Source organism: Engystomops pustulosus, chromosome 3, assembly GCF_040894005.1.
Source record: "Engystomops pustulosus chromosome 3, aEngPut4.maternal, whole genome shotgun sequence".
Taxonomy (NCBI): domain Eukaryota; kingdom Metazoa; phylum Chordata; class Amphibia; order Anura; family Leptodactylidae; genus Engystomops; species Engystomops pustulosus.
The window spans coordinates 186944718-186969817 of record NC_092413.1 but is presented as its reverse complement, the minus strand read 5'-3'; the positions used below and the strand labels follow the sequence as shown (position 1 = coordinate 186969817).

Below are 25100 nucleotides of genomic sequence, written 5' to 3'. Positions count from 1 at the left end.
TCCAAAGCGCAAAAAGTTCAATAAAAAAGGTGTTTTGCGTTTGGAAAAAAACCCTTTTTTTTCTTGAACTTTTTCTGCTTTGGAGTGCTGTTTATTTTTTTTCTCTGGATATTTTGGTGGGACCTTTGCTGCCTGGTCTCGGATTGGCGTGCACCCACCCATATTGGGGTTTGTAATTGTGCTGCTTGGAACTTTCTCTATGTAGATAGATACAGGCAGTCCCCGGGTTACATACAAGATAGGGTCTGTAGGTTTGTTCTTAAGTTGAATTTGTATGTAAGTCAGAACTGTATATTTTATCATTGTAATCCCAGCCAGAACTTTTTTGGTCTCTATGACAATTGGATTTTAAAAATGTTGGGTTGTCATAAGAATCAATATTAACACTAAAGCTTCATTACAGACACCTGTGATATCTGTTACAGCTGTTTATTGTAGCCTAGGACTAAAGTACAATAAATTACCAATATCCAGAGGTCCGTTTGTAACTAGGGGTCGTATGTAAGTCGAGTGTTCTTAAGTAGGGGACCGCCTGTATATATTAGATGGATTCATAGATAGATAGATAATGTATGGGAAAATCCAGAGCAGCACAACAAAATGAGAAGGTGGTGCAGAGCCGTAGGATCCGAGTCCAAACATAGGCTTCAATCCGGAATGAAGTAAAAAAAATCAAGGGTGAAGTTTTATTCCATTGCTTCACCCTTGATTTTTTGACTTAATTCCGGAGTGCTGCCTATTTTTGGGCTTGGGTAGATATCAGATAAAAATAAATATAAATACAAATAAATAGAAAGATAGGTTTGTTTTGATAATAATGCAATGGAGCATTTATTAATTGCAATGTTTGAGCCACTGCAAGAGAAATTGATAAATCTAAGAACGGGTTCTGGGGACGAGTCACCTCCAATATTCTAGGGGAAAAAAAGAGAGAATAGCAAATCCAGTGAAACTTCTGGCAAAAATCAGATGACATCAATTATAGACGTTCCCCGACTTAACGACACTCGACTTACAGGCGAATTATTATGATAAAATATACCTGTTCCGACTTACATACAAATACAACTTAAGTACAAACCTAAAGAACCCATCCTGTACGTAACCTGGGGATTGCCTGTATAAGGTAGATGTGCGCTATATAAATAAGTAACAATAATGCAAATGCACCTCACCGATGGCTGCCCTGACTATGTTCTGTTTTTGCACTTTACCTCCACAAAAAGACTTGTATAAAATAAATAAACTCCACTAAAAATGTTACTAAAATGCTTAAACTATTTTACATTCGAAAGGAAACAATGGTGTGTAACAGAGGCCTCACAGTGAACTCCATATCTCTGATGTCCGGAAATGTAGATTTGATGCATATTTTCTACATTTCTCCCTTTCTCCAGCAGCAGAGAACATCAGGGATCTGGGAAGACAGAGGTTTGGCAGCCGTGCTCTTCTGATGAGGAAGGAAATCTAGCAGATTTCTAAGCTCGCTCATGGGCCAGGGTTTTATTTGCTCATCCTTTGCTCTGCACCATTGACCTTGGCTGAATGATGATGGTGGCCACCAGCAGCCTCTGGCTCATGTGCAGCTCTGGTATGTTATACAGCACATTGCTCAGTGACTTGTCAGTAACATAATACAGCATCAGGGCAGCTTTTCAAAGCCTGTAAATCTGTGGCCCCCATAAGCAAAGAGCATGAAAGCCTCTGATTTAACCATCATTTCTACTACTGCTGCATTTTAGAAAGTCAGTGATCAGACACATCTGTCCCTAGTGGGTCTGACAATCTAGTGTCATAGGAAGTCATATGTCGTAAGGAGCTGGTACAGAATGACAAAATAGTGTAAGATTCATAAATATATGTCAAACAAAGCGTAATATATAAATGATTAACAAGCAGAGTTTGTGGTAATTGGTGCGGTCACAGCTTTACATATACATTTTTTCTTAGATCAATATTCAGGTTATTTTGTTTCATTGTGTTCTATATGCAGAGAGCATAATATACAACAGGAGGGGCAGAGCATATTGTGCATAGTGTACTATCTGCAGGCAGCATGGTATGAAGTAGGATTGTACATTGTACATAACTGCAGGAAGCATGTTATAGAGCAGGAAGAGCTGAGCAGACTATACATAGTGTCCTAGCTTTAGGCAGCATGTTATAGCGCAGTGGTTCCCAACCTTTTTTCCTCATGGACCCGCTGTAAACATAAATTTTCTCCATGGACCGGTGAGTGGGGGATGCGGTCTGGTGTATGTTTGCATGCCCCACCGTTACTCCCTGTGTGCCTAGCTTATGTTGTCCCATTTGCTGAAGAAGCACCCCCACTTTCATTGTCTCATTTCCTGTAGCATGCCCCGTCCAAAGTTTTCTTTCTTGCATCATGCCTTCCTCTCATGTCCCCCTTTCTTTAGCTGCCCCCACCCTCTGCTTCCAATATCCCCTTTTCCAGTCGAAAAAAAAATACTCACCTTCCTCATTCCCCTGCAGCAGTCTTCTTTTCCTTGCATGGTACTATTGTCGGCAGATGCGATGTGATGACATCATGACGCTTGTTGTCAATAGAGCAGTGAATTATTATGGAAATTTAGTAAAGGAAGAGAAGACTGCTGCAGGGGAACGCGGAAGGTGAGTATAGTTTTTTTTTTTTGCTTTTACAGAGGTCAGCCATGGCCAGGTTTTGGGCCGCGGACCGGTAGTTGGGGAACACTGTTAAAGAGCAAAAGGAAACTAACAGATTGTACCTAGAGTCCTTTATGCATGTAGTGTGCTATAAAACAGGAGAAGCTAAGCAGATTGTACATAGTGTCCTATCTGCAAGCATCATGTTATAGAGCAGGAAGGGCTCATCAAATTGAACATGGTGTCCTGCAAGCAACGTGTTATAGAACAGGAGGAGCTGAGCAGATTGTACATAATGTCCTACCTGCAGGCAGCATGTTATAGAGCAGGAGGAGCTGAGCAAATTGTACATAGTGTCCTATTTACAGGCAGCATGTTATAGAGCAGGAGGAGCTGAGCAGATTGTACATTGTTGGTGAGCAGTCTTATTATGACAAGATCTACAAAAAAACACTGGTGATGGGGTTAAATCAGTTCTATAATCTACACATATCTACATACTTCTACATACACCTTAATATGGTGCTGAACATGTTATGAGAGTGTCATGGAGGTGCAGAGGATTATAGAGATGAAAACTAACAGGAAAGTCAATCCTGCCACAAGCCGCACCGCATCCAATCCAGGACAATATTGTGAATAGGCGGCTCGGGACGCAGCGGGATCATTTATCGGGATTGGGAGGCATTACCTTTACAACAAACAATCAATCCAATTAGGATTTCTTTCCTGTTCTCCGGCACTGTACTGTACCACGAGATGTGATCATTATTTACATGGGAACGAGGTGCAGACTCTAATGTTTCTTTTTACTAGTGAAATCTTTAAAACCTCGACTTGTTGATAAAGATTAGTGCTAATGAGGTCAGGATCCATTATCTCCTCTCCCTGAAACACTAACAACCTGAGCCGCTCTGTGACGCTGCTCAATTTGCAGCCATGTGTTTCTTCTTTAGATAAAATCTGAAAGAAAAATACAGAGAGAATCTGGATCAGCTGACACTAAACCCCCAGGCTTTCACCTTACAAATCCCACCGTACAGTTATCTGTCAGAAAATCCCAGATGCACATAATGTGCTGCAGTGCTCAAGGGGTTAGTCCGTGGTGGAACCGTGGTGTACGATGGAGAGACATTGCCAAACCGCACCGTGGAGAAGACCACATCTTTACAACCCAGATTTGGAGTAATATGGGGTCATAAGATTTACTTAAAGGAGCAATAACAGATGTAGCAGAGCTGGATTTCTCCATGTTTCTTTCATAGGACAAAAGTTGCGCCATGTCCCTTACGCAGTATAAACCTTCCTTGGCGACCCTTGGGGCGCGGTCACACGGTTACCGCACAGTGGCCACTATCCAGGATGGGGAGTGTACTGTATATCAGATTGGAGGCAGGGGATGCTGCGTGTATTCTTTTTCATTTAGTGGATGAACTATATATTGATCTGGTTACATTATATAATAATTAGTGAAATAGTATAATATAAATTATAATGTATTGAAGGGTTATATGGTATTTTTTGGTAATGAGAGGGCACACTTTGGTCAGATGTGTTTTGAGGAGAATATATTTAATTTGTGGGCACAGTGGGGAATATAGTTGTCATCCAGGGGACGGTATACTGTAATTGACTAATATTATTAGGGGTACAGTGTGGAAATGTGATACAAGAAGCCCAAGACATCTGGGGAAAATTCTGTGGAAATGAGGGAGGGTTGTCCTGGCTGAAGCCCCTTGGAGGACTAGATCACATTGTTGTACATGTAGAGTGACTAAAGAGTCAAAAGAGGGAACATTTAATGACAGACCCTTTAAATGGATGCATTATTTTTGAAGCCTTTTTTTCCTAAAAACAAGGGCAAAGTAAGCTTAAAGAAGAGTGGATCCTGCAAGAGGGGGCACAAAGCAGTATGTCAGTATACTTGGTTTACAGTCCTTTATCCTGGTGGTAGATTTCCTTTAAGGGGGGAGCGCAAATCTTTTAGACATATTTAAAATAAACAATTTAAAATAACTCACCAAATTTTGCAAGGGGTGACAGTAAGACTGGGTTCACACCACATTTATATGCTAAGCGTATATACGTCGGGGAAAGCACCTGACGTATACGCTTAGCGTATACCTTGACAAATAGTGGCAGATGGAGGCATAGTTGTTGCCTTTGTTTGGCTACTATAGATCCCGTCCGCCAAAAAATGCAGGATGGAAAGACGTAGGAAGCTATTTTGTACTTAAAACTTCTTCTCATAAAATGTATGATTGTATAGAGCAGTGGTGGCGAACCTATGGCACGGGTGCCAGAGGCGGCACTCAGAGCCCTTTCTGTGGGCACCCGGGCCATCACCCCAGCACACCAGACAGTTCCAAGAAACCTAAAAGATGCTGCTTTCAGTCACATTTTGATACTTAGGTTGAGGGAGAATATGACAGGGCCGAATTATCTTTGGAGGACCTCCTGCTGGGCCCACGATTGTCTGAGGGACACTGGAAAGAAGCTAAAATGATGCAAAATTCCATCTTTCTACTGTGTTACTGTCCTCAGGAGGCCAATATGATTGTTGAAGAACAGGGAGCAGTAAGGTGCTTTAATTTTTGGTTGGCACCTTGCGATAAAGAAGGGGAGCTTTGGGTTGCTTTTTAGGCACTCGTACGCTAAAAGGTTCGCCATCATTGATATAGAGTGAATGACTAGGCTCTAGCAGTATAATGTTTCGCTCTTGTAGATGGTCTTATTTGGGTGGGTGCTCACTTCAGTCTGGGACCTTATGTGCCTGGATTCTAGGGAAAGTGGAGTGAGACATACTTTAACACTGTAAAATTCTCCCCATATATTATAAAGTATATGGGGACCTAGGAAATGAATTATAGCATAGGGGGACCACCTACCCTCTATGCAAAACAGTTTTTCTCACTGGGTTCTCTGTTCTATTTTTGGGAATGAGCACCAAATGCTTCCATACAGAAAGCTCAGTAGAAGTCCTAGAAATCCTCAGCTTGTGTGGGAGCAATGAATGAATGTTCCTTGTATCTAAACTATGATCTGTTCAGTTGTCTGTGGTGTATGATTTAAATAGTGGACACACATCGTGTGATAGGGAAGGAATTACATGGCTGGTGCAGGTCAGGGAGGGCGGGAGCGGGTTGCAGGGTGAGCTGTTCCTGGGTCATCCTGCCCCGGGTCTCCTCTGTGTTCTGGCAGAATGTTACATGGATGGTGTACATCTGCTCGGCACACACACAGCTGTGTGTCCTGCTCACACATGTAGACCCATCATCCTGCAATGATACTCCTTCCTTCTGAGTATCTTCTACACAGAGTTTTCATTTTCTTTGTATGAGGAGCCAAGCGTAGGCTGGGTGCAAAGCGCAAAACTGGGAATCAATACAAAAGACGTATAAAAGAAAGATTTGTGACTTTCTTATCTTGACTGACCCGAGTATGGAGATGCCATGGGGCGGCAAAACTAGAGCTCCTGCACATAAGCCTGTCCAGAACACGGATTCTTATCCACTGGACAGAAACTTAGAAGCTTTCTATAGAATGACAGCAAGCAGAGATCTAGAGAACTGCGAGGACTTGATACAGAAAGAATATTGGGAAATTGTATAACTTTTCATCATACAAACAAGAACTAAAAACGAATTAATTGCAGAAAGTGGATAGCCCGTTTAACCCTTTCATGGCAGGCCAACGGAAATATATTTTGTCCAGTGGTGAAGTGGACTCACAGATCATACATGGCTGGTGTCTGCTGTATTACCTGTATTACCATCACAGCACCTAACCCATGTACATGGCCACGTGGAGTGCACCGATCCATGCAATGACAGCTGGGAGACATTTAAAGGCTCCTATAGCTTTCATTATGCTATTTATACTACAGTCTGCCTGAGGCAGACTTTAATAAGGAAGCAATATATCTACCTTATTTTTTGGACTATAAGGCGCATCGGAGTATAAGGCGCACCATCAATAAATACCTGCTAGAATGTCTAGGTTCATATATAAGGCACACCGGATTATAAGGCGCACCTGATTAAAGGATGAATGACCAGCAGGTGGCAGACCTGTGCACAGTTCGAGGCACCTGTTGTCTGTAAGTACTGTTCATATATAAGGTGCACCTTTGATTTCTGAGAAAATCAAAAGATTTATTGTGCGCCTTATAGTCCGAAAAATACAGTACAATATAATGCCATACATTTGTACTGCAGTATATTGTATAAGTGACCAGACCCCCTATTGTTTAAGTAACCTAGGGGGCCTGCAGTATTAGTAAAAAAAAAAATGTAATTTTAAAAAATATGAAAAAAATTTTTTAAATCACCACTCTCTCACCAGAAGACACGATAAAATTGAACAAGTAAAATCATAAACAAATTACATAACTTTGAAGTCACAATATGACATACTTTATTAGATGTTATGCTTGCAGTGATACTAGATGATCTTTGGCCATAGGTCAGGGATCTCAGTCGCCATTTAGTTCTATCCTTAAATATCTGATAGGTGTTTTAAACGATAAATATATCTACATGAATGTGAGTACAGAACTTTTTGCTCCATTTTCTTCCAACTTTTATTGTAAACTGCCTAAGGGGGCAGGATTTAGTTTAAGGGATGGAGCTAATTTCTATGGATCATCAGTGTTCGGATGCTGCTGGAGCAGACTGCCTCCTTCCTGACCTTTAAGTCATTAGATTGATTCATTAGATTGTCTTAAAAAAACTGCCTTTGTTTATCTTTCATTTGTCACAATAATGTTTAAAAATAAAAACTGTTCTGTGATTGGTTGCTATGAGCATCAACATTTTATAAATTTGCCCTTTTACATGGGGGAGTACAGGGCAGAAAGAAAATGGATGCTCTTACAAATTATATTGAATTATTTTTTATATATTTATTTATATGATGATTGTGATATCGGGCACAACTGGAGTATGTAATAGTTTACATTGCTAGTTTATACGCAGTATATATTTTAGAAAAATTTTTTGTCCCTTTAATATTGACGCCAATACTTGCTTAGTCATTCTCTTGTCCCACAATGCTTACACATGCATTTTTGCTTGCCCAGGGTAAAGAGCGGAAAAAATTTCCCATAGAAAAATCCCTGTTTACTGTACGGATTAGATAAGAGCCAGTTGAGAAAATATTTTTTTTCTCAGCTAATTTGCTTTGTAGATTAATTAAAAATGTATAAAATCCTCCCCCATAGGACGCAGCTGCAGCCATTTCAGAAGATGCTTCTCATCACACCCAGAATATGTACCGCTGGGTTATCACAAATCTTCAAAGGCGCCAACAAGCAAACCTCCCAAATAGGGATAATACAGCTGGCAAACTGAATTCTAATACAATATATTCTGAAGACTGCTATATTACACTATTATACTATTATATGACTGTTGTGCTGGTTTTATACTATAGTTTTATGCATTAGAAAATCAGGACCGCCCCCAGGGCACTTACAGACTGATTTGCATAGTCGTTAAGTTAAGTTAAAAAGCTGTGTCACCTACCAAGTACTTTATTGTTTTGGGAGGCATTTTGGACCTGATAGATGAAACTAAATTAATATTTACATATTTACTAGACTGAGTAGCAGCAATGTGTTTATACAGTAGGTGTGAACATGGATCACAGATTTCAGTCTTGCTACAACATTCAAAACTAATGGCGAAGGTTTTTGCTTCACTTTTTTTACTTCACATATCACATATAAAAATCACATATTACTAGGGCAGAACTTGTGAACCTTTTTATTGTGTAGGAAGACATTATTTTGCAACAAATACCTTCAGTTTCCCCATTCTAGTGGCAAATCCACTTGGCCGCTGAACAGGGATTTCACTCATAGCAATGGAAAATGAATTACAAAAAAAATTAAAGGGGTACAGGTAAGTGGCTACTTTTTACCTCTCCTTTCAACAAACTCTGTATCCTGGTATTTTTCAGCAAAACAGCAGATTGATCCAGCACCAGTTTTTTAAAAGTTGTGTCTCCAGACTTTATTTGAATATATAAATCAATCGTTAAAAAGTCAAGACAGGCAGCACAGTATCGGAGTCGGGGACGTAGCGGCAGGTCTGGACAGGCGGCACAGGAGCAAAGTCAGGAGCAAAATCAAGGTCACAACGGGGAATACAGCTTTCTCTCAGGCATAGAAGCGCAAAGATCTGGCAGGGAACACAGGAATGGGATGGGAATTTATCAGAATTGGTTGCTGGCCAGCGGCAATTATCGGCATGCTGGCCCTTTGAATCTCAGGAAGCCGGCGCACTTGCGCACTAGGAGGCGGGGCGCGCGCCGTACCGCCAGAGACAGCGCTGTATTGCAGCATGGTACCGGGGCAGCAAAGAAAGGCATGGGTGCGCCTGCGACCCGGGAGGTGGGTTGCATTAACACCCGTGACAATCTGCTTCAGATGGTACATTCCTCATTCAAGTGTCATGGAAGTCTCTGGCAAAGTGGTTTCAGTGGTCACAAGGCCTGCTTTGGTCAATCAGTGGCCTCAGAGTCACTTCCAAGCAGTGCTGAGAAACTGGGATCCTGTGCTGTTTCTGATACCAAATTATGGGTAGGGGGCGGGTGTTAGACTCCACTAATCTATCCTAAGGGTAGAGTACCAATAACCTGAAAAAAACATAACCTTATAACCCAGCGTCAGCATGGGTTTATGAGAGATCAGTCCTGTCAGACTAATTTGATTGGTTTCTACGAGGAAGTAAGTTCCAGACTGGATCTGGGGGATGCTGTGGATGCTGTGTATCTGGACTTTACATAGGCATTTGACACCGTGCCACATAAAAGGTTGGTACATAAAATGAGACTGCTGGGACTAGGAGAAAATCTGTGTATTTGGGTAAGTAATTGGCTAAACGATACTTCTTTTTAATATTTTTATTAATGACCTTGTAGTGGGTTTACACAGTCAAGTTTCAATATTTACAGATGATACTAAGCTGTGTAAAGTAATAAATACTGAGGTTGATAGTTTAGCATTATAGAGGGATTTGTGGAAGTTTGAGGAGTGGGCAGAGAAATGGTTGATGAGGTTTAATGTAGATAAATGTAAAGTTATGCACTTGGCCCATGGAAACAAAAAGTATAATTGTGTTCTAAACAGTCAATTACCTGGTAAAACTGAAGCCGACTTGGGGGGATTGATTCTCATGATAAGGACATAGTTTTGCCCTTATACAAATCCCTGGTCAGACCACACATGGAATATTGTGTACAGTTTTGGGCACCAGTGTATAAAAAGGATATAGTAGAGCTGGAACGGGTGCAGAGGAGAGCAACCAAGATTATTAGGGGAATGGGGGGACTAGAATACAATGACAGATTACAAAATTTGGGATTATTCAGTTTAGAAAAAAGACGACTGAGGGGAGACCTCATTACAATGTACAAATATCTGAATGGGCAGTACAAGGATCTCTCCAAAGATCTTTTTATACCTAGGCCTGTGACCAGGACAAGGGGGCATCCTCTGCACCTAGAGGAGAGGAGGTTCTACCATCAAAATAGACAGGGGGCATCCTCTACACCTAGAGGAGAAGTGGTTCTACCATCAAAATAGACAGGGGGCATCCTCTACACCTAGAGGAGAAGTGGTTCTACCATCACCATAGACAGGGAGCATCCTCTACACCTAGAGGAGAGGCGGTTCTACCATCACCATAGACAGGGGGCATCTTCTATACCTAGAGGAGAGGAGGGTCTACCATCACCATAGACAGGGGCATCCTCTACACCAGGGGTAGGGAACCTACGGCTCGGGAGCCAGATATGGCTCTTTTGTTGGCTGCATCTGGCTCTCAGACAGATCTTTAGACTGATCACTGGACACAGGCAGCGATGTTACCTCTGCCTATGTCCTTTGTACGACCCAGGTCTACTGGCGGGCATGTGCTGTGGCTACCCATCTACTGGCGGGCATGTGCTGTGGCTACCCATCTACTGGGAGGCATGTGCTGTGTCTACCCATCTACTGGGAGGCATATGCTATAGCTTCCCATCTACTGGGGGCATGTGCAGGGACTACCTATCTACTGGGAGGCATGTGGTGGGTGTCAAGATTTGGAGTAGTGTACCCTCTGGACCACCACGAATGATGATGATGTAAGCAGACACCTAGGACCGGAATCTAAGTGGCACCCGGTCTTCGCCAGAGCCCGCCGCAAAGCAGGATGGTCTTGCTGCAGCATGGTACCCCCAGGTCATTCCAGAGGCGCCACTTCTCCACGGTGGCAGCCAAGGTTGAGGTACAGGATCAAGACGTAGATCGCAGGGGCACCTGTGACACTGGGACCAGCTATCTACTTGGGGCATGTGCATATTGTACGGCTCTTATGGAATAACATTTTAAAATATGTGGCGTTCATGGCTCTCTCAGCCAAAAAGGTTCCTGACGCCTGCTCTACACCTAGAGGAGAGGCGGTTCTATTATCACCATAGACAGGGGGCATCCTCTACTCCTGGAGGAGAGGAGGTTCTACCATCACCATAGACAGGGAGCATCCTCTACACCTAGAGGAGAGGCGGTTCTACCATCACCATAGACAGGGGGCATCCTCTACACCTAGAGGAGAGGAGGTTCTACCATCACCATAGACAGGGGGCATCCTCTACACCTAGAGGAGAGGAGGTTCTACCATCACCATAGACAGGGGGCATCCTCTACACCTAGAGGAGAGGCGGTTCTACCATCACCATAGACAGGGGGCATCCTCTACACCTAGAGGAGAAGTGGTTCTACCATCACCATAGACAGGGAGCATCCTCTACACCTAGAGGACGGGAGGTTCTACCATCACCATAGACAGGGGGCATCCTCTACACCTAGAGGAGAGGAGGTTCTACCATCACCATAGACAGGGGGCATCCTCTACACCTAGAGGAGAGGCGGTTCTACCATCACCATAGACAGGGGATATCCTCTACACCTAGAGGAGAGGAGGATCTACCATCACCATAGACAGGGGGCATCCTCTACACCTAGAGGAGAGGTGGTTCTACCATCACCATAGACAGGGGGCATCCTCTACACCTAGAGGAGAGGAGGTTCTACCATCACCATAGACAGGGGGCATCCTCTACACCTAGAGGAGAGGCGGTTCTACCATCACCATAGACAGGGGATATCCTCTACACCTAGAGGAGAGGAGGATCTACCATCACCATAGACAGGGGGCATCCTCTACACCTAGAGGAGAGGTGGTTCTACCATCACCATAGACAGGGGGCATCCTCTACACCTAGAGGAGAGGAGGTTCTACCATCACCATAGACAGGGGGCATCCTCTATGCCTAGAGGAGAGGTGGTTCTACCATCACCATAGACAGGGGCATCATCTACACCTAGAGGAGAGGCGATTTTACCATCACCATAGACAAAGGTTCTTTACTGTAAGAGCAGTGAGACTATGGAACTCTCTGCCGCAGGAGGTTGTTATGACGGACTCTATGTACATGTTCACGAGAGGCCTGGATGCCTGGATTCTGGAGAGAAAAAATATCACAGGTTATGGGGATAAAACATTTATTTAATTGTTAAAGGTTGGACTTGATGGACTTTTTCCAGGCCAATAACCTGTTTTTGGAAAATCCCTTAAAGGATTTAATTTGTAAGATCTCTTCCAAACATAATAGAGATTCGATTGGGTGCATAAAGGACTTTACCACAACTCGATGTAATTGTATACAAATGTACATTAGGATTTTTTTTTATTAGGAAAGTTATAGTAGCATGCTACAATGGATGGTGTATGTACAGAGGTATTCTCTCAGATGAGTGTTGTACGTTTATAGTACATAGTAGTCATGTAAAACCAAAGTTGGAGATCTGAATACTATTTCAGTATATTGCATGTATATAGTATATAGTAGGAAGCTCAAGAGTTGAGGAGAAGGAGGCATACAGTATTGGGTGACTAGAAACACGTTTATATGAAATTGTTTCATGTTACTGAGTAAAATATAAAATTTGAAAAGTAAAATCATAGTTGTACAGTGGGGAAAATAAGTATTTGATAACTGCTGATTTTCCAACCTCCAAAGAATGTAGTTTTTATTTTAGTTATTTTAGAGACAGAATCTACAAAAATACAGATAATTAAATTGTATGATTTTTAAATAATTAATTAGCATTTTATTGTATAAAATATGTATTTGATCCCCTACCAACCAGCAAGAATTCTGGCCCTCTTAGGCCCCAATTAGTTTTAAGAAGCTCCTCCTACTGTGAACTAATTACCTGTATTAATTGTACCTGTTTGAACTTGTTTCCTGCATAAATGACACCTGTCCACATACTCAATCACTCACACTCTAATCTCCCCACCAGGGCCAAAATTAAAGAGCTGTCTAAGGAAAAGGGGGAAAATTGTAGACCGGCTGGGATGGGTTACAGGACAGCAGCTTGTTAAGAGGCAACAACAATTAGAAAATGAAAGAAACCCAAGATGACCACTAGTCATCCTCAGTCTTGGTCTCCATACAAGACCTTATATGGAGGGTTCTAGGAATGGTCATGAATCGGCCCAGAACTACATGGGAGGACCTAGTCAATGACTTCAGAGAGTCACACTACTATATCTGTGCTTCTGACAAATAGTTCTACAACATCTTTACATCCTAAAGTCTACTCTACTACATATATACTTCTGCTAGTATACTTTTCTACTACATCCGTACTTCCAGACTTCTACAACCGTACTTCTGACTGCATACAGTATATACTTCTGGCAGTCTATTCTACTACTTCTATTCTTCTGACAGCCTGCTCTACTACATGGGTACTTCTGACAGCTCTACTACATATCTATTCAAGGTCACTTGTATGGGACAAAACCAAGTGTGCTGGAAGAGTTAAAAAATTATTTTGCTTCCAAATCAGCAGCCTTGTTATAGGAACAGTGTGTTAGTGATAGAAAGAACAGCTTCTTCGGTGAGAACTCTTCCCCTCGGGGCGGCCATAGTCACTGATAAATGTCGCCTACGCGGCTCTTCTCTAACCAAAACAATCCAAAGCTGCCCTCTCGCCATTTAGAGAGCGTTCTCGTCTGCTCTGATGGGCAAATTAGCAGCTGGGGACTGGAACATTCCCACAGCTGGCGCTTGGCAGCCTCCCGTGTGAATCACTGATGGAAAAGTCAAGGTGGACCTCTTATCTACTCGCTGCGCTCACAAATATCTTGCATGCTTGTGTCTCTTCTACTGGGTGATGATATAAGCTCATGTCCCAAAATTATAGTTATCAGTGTTCTGACAATTTGGTTGACATTGTCATTTATATGGGCATTACTATCTATGTTTTGATTAGTTACTTCAAGCTGCAAGTATCTGTAAGTCTATGTGCACACTGTGTTTGAAGTGTTTGCTGTGCAAACATGCTTGAAGGTACCGTAAGGTATTCAGATTCCTTTACATTTTTCACTTTTTTCCAGCCAATTGGTATGATCAGTTATTTTTTTTTTGCTCATGAATGTACACTCTGCCCCCATCTTGACAGAAAAATAAAGAAATGTAGACAATTCTGCTACTTTATTAAACATGAAAAACTGAAATCTCACATGGTCATCAGTATTCAGCCCCTTTGCTTAGTATTGGGTAGAAGCAGCTTTGGAGCCAGTACAACCATGAGTCTTCTCTGGAATGGTGAAACTAGTTTCTCACACATTTATCTGGGGATCCTCAGCCTCTTCCTTGAAGATCCTCTCCAGTTCCCTCAGGTTGGATGGTGAATGTTGGTGGATGCCATTTTCAAGTCTCTCCAGAGATGCTCAGTTGGGTTTAGGTCCGGGCTCTGGCTGGGCCAGTCAGGAATGGTCACAGAGATGTCCTGAAGTCTCTGTTTTGTTATTTTAGCTGTGTACTTAGGGTCATTGTCTTGTTGGAAGGTGAATCTTCAGCCCAGCCTGAGGTCCAGAGCACTCTGGAAGAGGTTTTCATCCAGACTATTTCCATACTTGGCCGCATTCATCTTCCCTTTAATTGCAACCAGTGGTCCTGTCCCTGCCCCCATAGCATGAAGCTTCCACCACCATGGGTCTCTGCTGGGATTGTATTTGTCAGTGACTGGTTTTCTCCACACATAACACTTAGTATTAACACCAAAAAGTTCAATCTTCTTCTTCTGTAAACTGTATGCAGCTTATATCTGTCTTGCACTGTGGAGAGGCTTCTGTCAACACACACTTTGCCATAAAGCCAAACTGGTGGAGGTTGCAGTAATAGTTGACTTTGTAGAACTTTCTCCCATCTCCAGGTCGAGGAAGAGTTGTGGTCATCCAAAACTTCTTCCATTTAAGGATTATGGAGGCCACTGTGCTCTTAGTAACCTTGAGTGCTGCAGAAACTCTTTTGTAACCTTTGCGAGATCTTTGCCTTTCCACAATTCTGTCTCTGAGCTCCTTGGGCAGTTCCTCAGACCTCATGATTCTCATGTGCTCTGACATGAATTGTGAGCTGCAAGGTCTTATATAGACAGGCAAGTGCCTTTCCTATTCAAGTCCAGTCAGTTTAATTGAACACAATGAAGGAGTAGAACTATCTCAAGGAGGATCATAAGGAAATGGACAGTTAAATCAGGATGAGTTAAATATTAGTGAGACAGCAAGGGGTCTGAATACTTATAACCATGTGAAATTTCCATTTTCTTGTTTAATGAAATAGCAAAAATATAGTTTCTGTCTTTTTTTGTCAAGATGGGGTGCAGAACTTTTTTGACCTTACCACTTAACAAAGAGCAAATAATTTACTGAATACTTTCTGTATGATCTGTACACCCAGTACAGCTACTAAAAAGTTATATAGAGTGAATGAAATCCAAAAAGGTATGGAGGGTGATAGCCACCGACCATATAGGTTCTGTAGATGCAGATGATGCAGTAGATGGTATATTTGGACTTTCAATATATAAATATATAGCATTTCAGAATTTTCCATGCATCACCTAGAGCCCAACTCTGCAACTTGGAGCAGTCTCATCCCCACTGCTATTAACAGCTTGATGAGAAATCCAGGGCACCAGGTCCACTAAAAAGCAGTAAGGAAAAACTTTTTTACATCAATGTAGCTGGAGACTGTGTTGACTTAAAGATGCATCAAATTTTTACACTGTTTGAGAAATTTTCCTGCATCTGTTTTACTCCAATATTTCATTTTTTGTCATTCCTTTTTTTCATTTAAATCATAATCTGGCCAGACAGTCTAACAGTGCCCACTTCTAAAAAAAAGTTAGTGGACAGTGAACGTATGGAAAGTGTCACAAAACTTTCACACAAAAAATGTTCACTGTGACATTTTTTGTATTTGTGATGAATAAAGATTCCTTATCTAGATTCTAACAAACTTCAGTCCTAAAGATCAGTAGGACTACATAAGTCTTCTGTCATGTAATGCTATCAGTGGCATAGGTAAAGGGACTTCAGTGGTCGCTGTTACAACAATGCCCCTAAATCTTGGGCCAGAAAAGCCTTCATCATCACACACTGTTTTCATCCTTAATAGTGAGTTATTTTTAGTGCTACTTGATCAAAGAGAGAACTGTGCAGCTCTAAGTTAACCTGCACAGTTCTCTCTATCTCTCTATCATGCAGTAAAATAACAGTAAACGGAATGCTTAAGTCTAAAACGGTGACCTATGTGGATGGAGGATTATCTGTGTCTTACTCTTTTTAAACTATCATTTAAAGAAATTAATACATGTGAAGATTTGGAGGATAAATTAGGACGACTGATGAGGTTGATAGCTTTAATTGTTCTGGCAAATTACGGTAATCTCATATTATCCTAGACAAATTGTGCCCACACATTTGCCATTTCTTACACAGTCTTTCTAAGCGTTAATCCATTTATACTACAATTTCTAGAGTCCTCAAATGATATACAACTTCCTCTATAACAGAATGTATGTAATACAGTACTTTACAGTACAATTGGCTTCATTCAACCTGTGTCTTTGTTATATGCAGCACTAATAATCAAGGTAATAGTGAAATTCCTTCATGTGCACGGCCTGGTTCACGTTACCTGTGTTTGTCTTGGCTCAATCTTCTGCTGATATAATGAATGTTATTGGCTGTCAAAGACTGTGTCACTATTATCCGAGTTTTGGCAGTACTAAGCTAACGTTGGCAAGCAGTTCGATGTCTCTTTTCAATTCTGTGATACAGCGAGCGTCGGTCCATAGTCCTCACCGTGCCAGAGTCAAGCTGGATTTTCCACCAATTTGGGCAGGATATATTTTTTTCCATTAATCAGACTCTTTGAATATAAGGAACAATCTGTAAGGCTTTACCTGTAGCTCCTTATGCTGTGGAGGCTGAAGAAATATTGATTCAATCTTGTCTAATGAGAATCACAGGAGTAGATCAGGACAATGCTGAAACATTCAAGTATAGTATAGTTACTACTACACTGTATCCCAGTGTTGTTCGGGAGGCACCGCCATGGAATGTATTTGTGTCATGGATTTTAATCGGATTTTCAAATAAAGCTGACAATTTGTAATCCACGTTTGGTGCGGAATGTAACTTTTTTCACTTCTGAACATTCAAGTATCCACCTAACAGGTTATCAAAAATGATTCGTTCTCCAGTGTGATATGGCCGCACAATGTGCAGCCGCATCACAGCCCCCATAGATGTCTATTGCACCCGGTCACGTTTAGCACACAGTGGGGCAGATTAATTTACCCGGTCCTGGCGCGCTCTCTGTCGAGGATTCAGGTCTTCCGGCGATTCACTAAGGTAGTGCCCCCGATGTCTACCAGGTGTCGCTGCTGCGCTGAAGTTCGCTGGAGTTCACCATCCGTTGCTGGGTGCAGGTAAGCGCGTGTCAAGCAACACATTTTTTTTAAAAAAACAGCGTTTTTTCCGAAGCCGTCGGCCATGCCCCCCTGATTTCTGTTGCGTGCATGCCGGTGCCGATGCGCCACAATCTGATCGCGTGTGCCAAAAAAACGGTAATTTTCGAGAAACGCGACGACAAATAGCGATTCGGGCCCTTAGTAAATGACCCCCAGTGTCTCATGCACCTGGACGGAGACAAGCCATGTGCTCGAAGCATTAGGCCCCTTTGACACATACGTTTTTTTTCTGCGTCCTCAACTAGTGCTTGTATGTTCTTTTTTACAATGTGTTTTCCCCATCTCTTATGATTCTGTCTTCTCCTTCCCCATCGACAAAAACGGTACATATGTCATCTGTTTTTGCAGATCTGCAAAAAAGGGGGCTGGCTTAACGGTTCAATTGGCTTCATGCTTCTATTTAAACTTGGTCATATGCCCCTGCATCAGTTTCCTGTTGGACTTCGCATGTTCTTCTATGTGCAAACTGCTTGGACATGTATTTACAAAGTGTCATTTGTGTTGCGCTGCACTGTACCCGATGAAACACAAAATTCTGCACAAAAAGGGTTGTTCCAGTGCACATATATCGCGCAATGTCCGACTGAAGTGTGTAGTTTGCCCTATTTCAAAGGTGCACCTAAAAAAAAAAATGTTTCTCTCTGCAGGAGTAATGCAGGAGGCGCCAGATTCATGCAGAACATTTGCCAGAAATCCTGAATCTGGTGCCCCCTGCACACTACACAGGCAAACTGCACGTAGTACACACTGCACAGTTTTTATCGAATGTGGTCCATATACTTCAGTGGGAGGGGCTGGATGCAAAACAGCTAAAAATGAAATAGGATCTGAAAGTACAGCGACACAAACACTGCACTAGGGAAAAAACCTAAATGAGGTTTTCCATTACACAAAATACAAAAGTAAGTTACCGGAAACACGGGTATGAGAAAAACGGACTTCTGAAACATTCCTGTAAAAGGGGTCTTAGATGTCTTTTAGCTCTGCTTTATTAGATCTCAGCTATAAATGATTTCTTGGCATAAAGTAGACCTTACCTTAATGAGCTAAGGCTAATCTAAGGTCTACTTGCTAACTAAATTGACCAGCAGAATAAGAAGATGAAAAAATTAGTACAGGTAGTCCCCTACTCAAGAACACCCGACTTACACACGACCCCTAGGTACTTTAGCCCCAAGGCTACAATAAACAGCTATAACAGTTATCAAAGGTGACTGTAATTAAGATTTCTTTTTAATCCTGGTTGTCCTGATGACAACTCAACATTTTTAAAATCCAATAGTCATAGAGACCAAAAAAATTTTGACTGGGGTTACAATTATAAAGTGTACAGTTCCGACTTACATACAAATTTAACTTAAAAACAAATCTACAGAACCTACCTTGTACGTAACCAAGGGACTGCCTGTACTAACTCTCCATCTCTCAACATGACCACTGACAGCTCTGCCCCACCAGAGACATCAACAAGGCCCGGAGGAGCACGAAGCAGGAACAGAGTATAACTGATGGTTCAGGTTTGCAGTAGATCTCTTTAATAAATATAACAATGACACTAACAAAAATCTAATATATAAAGCTGAATGTATGTGTGTATGTATGTCCGCTAAATGAATTTACAATCACCAAATTTGGCACAGTTGCTCCCTGTGACTCAGGGCACGTCATAGACTCGGTTTGGAGCCGAAATTTTTACCCCACACTTTCCAAAATACACTTATTAGCACCACATACAGGAGCCATTGTCTTCTGCTGCCATGGCAGTTAGAAGCTGAGACGGGATTGGTTGCTATTCTGCCATAGCTCATTAATATGAGCTCTGAGCTGTGATTGGTAGACTATAGGCTATGAATATAAGACCGCTTATGTGCGAGGTGATATGGATAGAGATAACACTGTTCCAGTTGCCCATGGAAACCGATCATAGATCAGCTTTAATTTTATAAACAGCTGTGGGAAAATGAAACTTTAGCTGTGATTGGTTGCCATTGGCAACTGGTTCTGCTATGAGACACTTCAGAAACAAATCAGAGACGTTCAGAGACTGTCACAGATAGTTAGAGATGGAGACAGTCGGTGACGGACTGACAGAGACAGTCGGAGACGGTTGAAGACAGAGGCAGTCAGAGAAAACTGGAGTCAGAGACAGACAGAAATAGTCAGAAACAGAGACAGACACAGTCAGAGACAGAAAGAGTCAGAGACAGACAGACAGTCAAAGACAGACACACACAGTCAGAGACAGAAAAAATATTTTTTTGCTATAGCCAAGAGTAGTTATTTAATATCCCCAGCAACACCGGGAGCTACAGCTAGTAACATAATATAAACACAATAATTTCCATTCCTCTCATACTCTACAGAATTTTAAAAAGTTAATTAAGTTATTCACCTGTTGGTGCAGCCTCATTCACACATGGTAGCACACTCCCCCTATATAAATAGTTACATATAACAGTTATAACACCAAAAGTAATAATAATCACACCCACTAATAAATCACATAACCACCAAATAATTTATATGATATATATGTATATTTAATTTTTTTTTTTTATTATTTTAATTTTTTTTTTTTATTTTTTTTACACCAACAGAGGAAATCTGCCTCCTGCCCCATGTATACTGCTCTGGAGATATGCTCAGCAAACTGCTCAACCTATTCGGGGGGAATGGGATCCCCATTCTCCAGATTGGTGGGGGTCCCGTTCTCGTGATAAATGGAGGTCCCAGCGGTCGCACCGTTACTGATCAGATTATTATCCCCTATCTGCTGGATAACTTGCAAATTTGAGACCAGCCGGTTATGGAATGTCTCTATACAAGGTTCACATCTGACTGATATGATCTGACTGACAAATACATGAGGGCAAATATTTCAAAGAGGAATGACACGATAAAGACGCTAAACATAAGTGAGGGAGTATCGACTCACACTGACTCTCTAAATTAAATCAATCGCATGCCCAACTTTTGGATTTCCAAGTGACAGGAATTGCCCTTTTGTGTGAATCGAGTGCCTTGAGTTGCAGCAAGAGATAATACTAAAACAAATGCAAGGTAACAGCAACAAAGTATCAAACTAGATAGGAGCGAGAACGTAAATGTGAACAGTGGGATGGCAGGAAAGGAGAAGGGAGTAAGAAGCGAGTGGGAGGCCTGAGAATGTAATTGGGAATTAAGAAACCTTTTTTCTAGCTTATCTGCGCCTGATATAGATCACATTTCATCTCGGTGTCAGCGGGTCAGGGACACTTTAGGCCCAGTAATTCCCAGTAGTTGTGGGGCACCACACATCTCCATCCAATTACTAGAGAGCAGGATTACATACATACCACAGTGTGGGAGCAATTTAGATGTGACCAGTCATACTGCGCAGTAACATGTCACGGCTATTGGGTGTTATAGTATGTAATATACAGGCAACAATCTAATATAAAGCCAGACGTGAAGCTAAACTTATGTGTTGTTACAGTTCTTGTATGAATCAGTTGATAAAAATAATCCTTATTTATATAGCGCCATCAAATTCTGTACTTACAAATGGTGATTGACTTTCAGGTTATACCGTGGTCACTTGCCATTGATCTTTTATTTGAAGGGAAGGTGTCACCCAAAAATAACCAATTTTTAACAAAGTTTTGTAGGAATCTTTAGTGATTTCTTTCATGTAATAAAATGTATTATAGTCTACAATTCTCACTGTAGGCTGTAGGCTTAATAATATACAGGCATTGCTTAATCTGTAGAGTATATCTGTGAAAAATCACCTTATAGACTTTACAGACAAGACAAAGAAAATTACAATAGAAAATAACATTATTGCCTCTGCTACTGACAATACATGATGTCACAACTTATTTCCTCCCTGTATAATGATCTCTACTTAGATTGCACCACTGACCCATCATTGTCGTATCACTACTGACAATAGATGTCACAGATCATCTCCTCCCTCCCCCTGTACAATGGCCTCTATATAGATAACACTGACCCATCATTACATCACTACTGACAATAGATGATGTCACAGCTTATCTCCTCCCTCCCTGTACAATAACCTCTATGTAGATAATACTGACCCATCATTACATCACTACTGACAATAGATGATGTCACAGCTTATCTCCTCCTCCCCCTGTACAATGGCCTCTATATAGATAACACTGACCCATCATTACATCACTACTGACAATAGATGATGTCACAGCTTATCTCCTCCCTCCCTGTACAATAACCTCTATATAGATAATACTGACCCATCATTACATCACTACTGACAATAGATGATGTCACAGCTTATCTCCTCCTCCCCCTGTACAATGGCCTCTATACAGATAACACTGACCCATCATTACATCACTACTGACAATAGATGATGTCACAGCTTATCTCCTCCTCCCCCTGTACAATGGCCTCTATATAGATAACACTGACCCATCATTACATCACTACTGACAATAGATGATGTCACTGCTTATTTCCTCCCCCTCCCTGTACAATGACCTCTATATAGATAACACTGACCCATCATTACATCACTACTGACAATAGATGATGTCACAGCTTATCTCCTCCCCCTCCCTGTACAATTATCTCTATATAGATAAGACTGACCCATCATTACATCACTACTGACAATAGATGATGTCACAGCTTATCTCCTCCCCTCCCTGTACAATGACCTCTATATAGATAACACCAATGACCATTCTCTACATCCCTACTGACAATAGTTGATGTAACTGCTCATCTTCACCTCTTATCCCCATAGACCTCATAGACTGGTCTCCAGACCATTGCTGTCTATGGCTATGAGGCTGCTGTAAAGCATGTCACTAAATGCTTAGGCAACATGAATTCCCCAATAATGTGCCATCTGCTTGGAATTCGAGTATTAAGCAGTTGTTCTACAGGCCCTATAGTCACACGTGTGATATCGGTGTGATTTTAGACATTTTTAGATTTTGAAGATCTGGCTATGGCTATGTCTGTGTTGTGCAGACACCATGTCTACACAACACAGTATGAAACAGACACAATATACATTACACCTGCTCATATATTGTATCCTAAACAGTAAAGAAATCTGTACATAGGTTTGTACCTTGGCAGACATTAGAGCTGACTAGCAATGGCGTTCTGCCAGGTTCTGGACTAGGCCCAGATCATCCTATGCCCGTATGGTATGTATGCATGTGCGTAAGTAAAGGCAATGGTAGTGCGCGGTCTCTGGTTAGTGATGACTTGAGGATCCTCAGCCCTGCCTGACCTTTCCTTATATCAAAGAGGAGACAATCTGAGCTGAACCTTCTCCGCTGCGAGTGAGACAAATTCCCAGTGCAGATAAACAGCTGCATTTCCTGCAATTAGCAATGATGAGGAAGGTCGTGATAACTTTGTGCACAGGAATGCCATATTTCATCACTGCTTTCCCCAGTCGCACATACTTCAAGGTTAACCTTTTCCGTTCTGAAAAAAAAAAGCATCTTCTAATTATGTGTCGGGCACCTGGGACGGATCTCTATCCATGGCAATAAAGAGGTTACACTCCCACCTACATATTGCTGGTGATGGGCCTAGAGGCTGCAGAGATAAAACTGGAAAGCAGAGGATGCAGGTTGATGAGAGAAGATTAGGAAACATCTGCTATTTCATTATTATCTATACATCCAAAGTCATCCATCATGAGCTGCTGGACATCAGAATCATTTATTCTTACTTATTTGAAATTTTAGATTCTCCATCAATAAAACGTAGTAATTCAGTGTCAGGTTTTTATTACAGCATCTGGGTAAAAGTGTAGATGAAATGAGGGAATTCAGGCTTGAAAAAGCACTCACCAGAGCGAAACGTCCGCAAGTCTGTGTCCTAACACACTGGATCTGAGTAAAATTTGGAACCATGTAGGTGAGTTGTGCCAATAGCCAACACTGTCTGCAGCTATGTATGGTCAAAAGATTCTCTTTAAAGGTATTTCAGCATACCAATCATGTTCAGGACCCTCACCTGGTTCAGTGCTACGGGACATGCATGTGTATGGAGTAGTGGGGTGAGATATCTTTTTATCTTCCAGGTTTATTATATATGTGCTGCCATGTTTGTTGTAGTAAATGCATAGTTTAGTCATTTTGCCTATTTTGGCCTTGAATGTGAAGTATGGCTTAGAAGTGGATGACCGGTATTATAGATACATGGCGGTCCCCTACTTAAGAACACCCAACTTACATATGACCCCTAGTTACATACGGACCTCTGTATGTTGGTAATTTACTGTACTTTAGCCTTGTGCTACATTGATCAGCTGTGACAGATATCAAAGGCGTCTGTAATGAAGGTTTATCATTAATCCTGGTTCTAATGACAACCTAAAAGTATTAAAATCCTATTGTCACAGAGATCAAAAAAAAAATTGTCCGGAGTTACAATTATAATATATACATTTCCGACTTACATATAAATTCAACTTAAGAACAAACCTTAAGAACCTATCCTGTATGTAACCTGGGGACTGCCTATACAGACCTCAATAAATACTCTGGAAACCCTACAGTTAAGATCCTATAAGAGTAGACCTTCTAAGAAGTGAGCAGCTGATATTGTGCCTTGATCACAGTGTACATGTCTCCGGAGATCCAGCAGACTGAACTAATAAGACGTATCCCTTCAAATATGTAGACAACATTTCAATACTGGAAAGTGAAATCTATAAATATATCTGAATATCCAGGATAATAGTATGTTAGGGGTTAATATTAACACAAAATGCGGGAGCCTCAGATATACATCAGTCCTATATTGAATTCTAGACCAGCTCTGGTTTGGGCCCCAAAATAATTTTAACGAAACCCCCCGATATGGGGGAGGAGAGGAGACCCTTTTTATTAAATTTACGCAGGAGCTGGCACAAGTCTGTGCAAAAAGATCAGATTTCCCGGCTCGCAATGCGGCCCGAGAGTGAACTCCCAATCACATTTCCAATGGACCCCCCCTTGTCCGACCCCTTCTCTTCCTCGCCCTGACCTGCACCACTGGGAAAGGGGATTGTGTGATTGATCCCTAAGATGGTATTCATTCTCTCCTCTGCTTTCTACCTTCTATCTCACTTATTCTTTATGTTATTTTTTTTTTCACTCTTACTCCCTGAGAGACAGGGCAGAACGAAGAACTTTTGGTCCGTTCAACATCCAATCCCTTTCAAGTCAGAGAGAAATCTGCTCCGCCAGAAAGTTCAGAGCTGCCAGATTTAATAAGTCCAGAGAAATATTCAGATGAAAAGTGCTTGGAGCGATCCTAGGAGGAAGCCAGCGCCTCACCCCTAGTTTAACGTTATGATCCTTATCATAATTAATTCAATAAACCCGTAATGTACTTCAACCTAGGCATAGAGAATAATATTCTGTCCTGAGTGGTGTTTGCTTTCATGCAGAGATATTTCAGCCTGAGCCTGATCTCTCGTTCTCTGAGCTTGTAATGAAGCCCAGACAGGCTCTGGAATCAGGCACATGGGCACACGTTGCTCCCAAACAGGTTTCTAAGTGGGAGATTGTAGAGGTGTAAATAGCAGAGCCTGAGTTTCCCTATGTAGGATGTG

At 41.6% G+C, this 25100-nt stretch overlaps 1 long non-coding RNA gene across 3 annotated transcripts in view; it reads left to right on the top strand.

Moving 5' to 3' along the window:
* LOC140122456 (uncharacterized) overlaps nucleotides 1-24864 on the top strand; it is a 33014-nt gene extending 8150 nt beyond the window's left edge. For 2 of the 3 annotated variants that reach the window (XR_011854328.1, XR_011854326.1), the window contains exons 4-5: nucleotides 1401-1591; nucleotides 7847-8084. This is a non-coding gene — a long non-coding RNA (uncharacterized lncRNA). Of the gene's footprint in view, nucleotides 1-1400; nucleotides 1592-7846; nucleotides 8085-24656 lie in introns of those variants that run through there. The other variant, XR_011854327.1, reaches the window with a different exon arrangement.
* The last annotated feature ends 236 nt before the right edge of the window (nucleotides 24865-25100 follow it).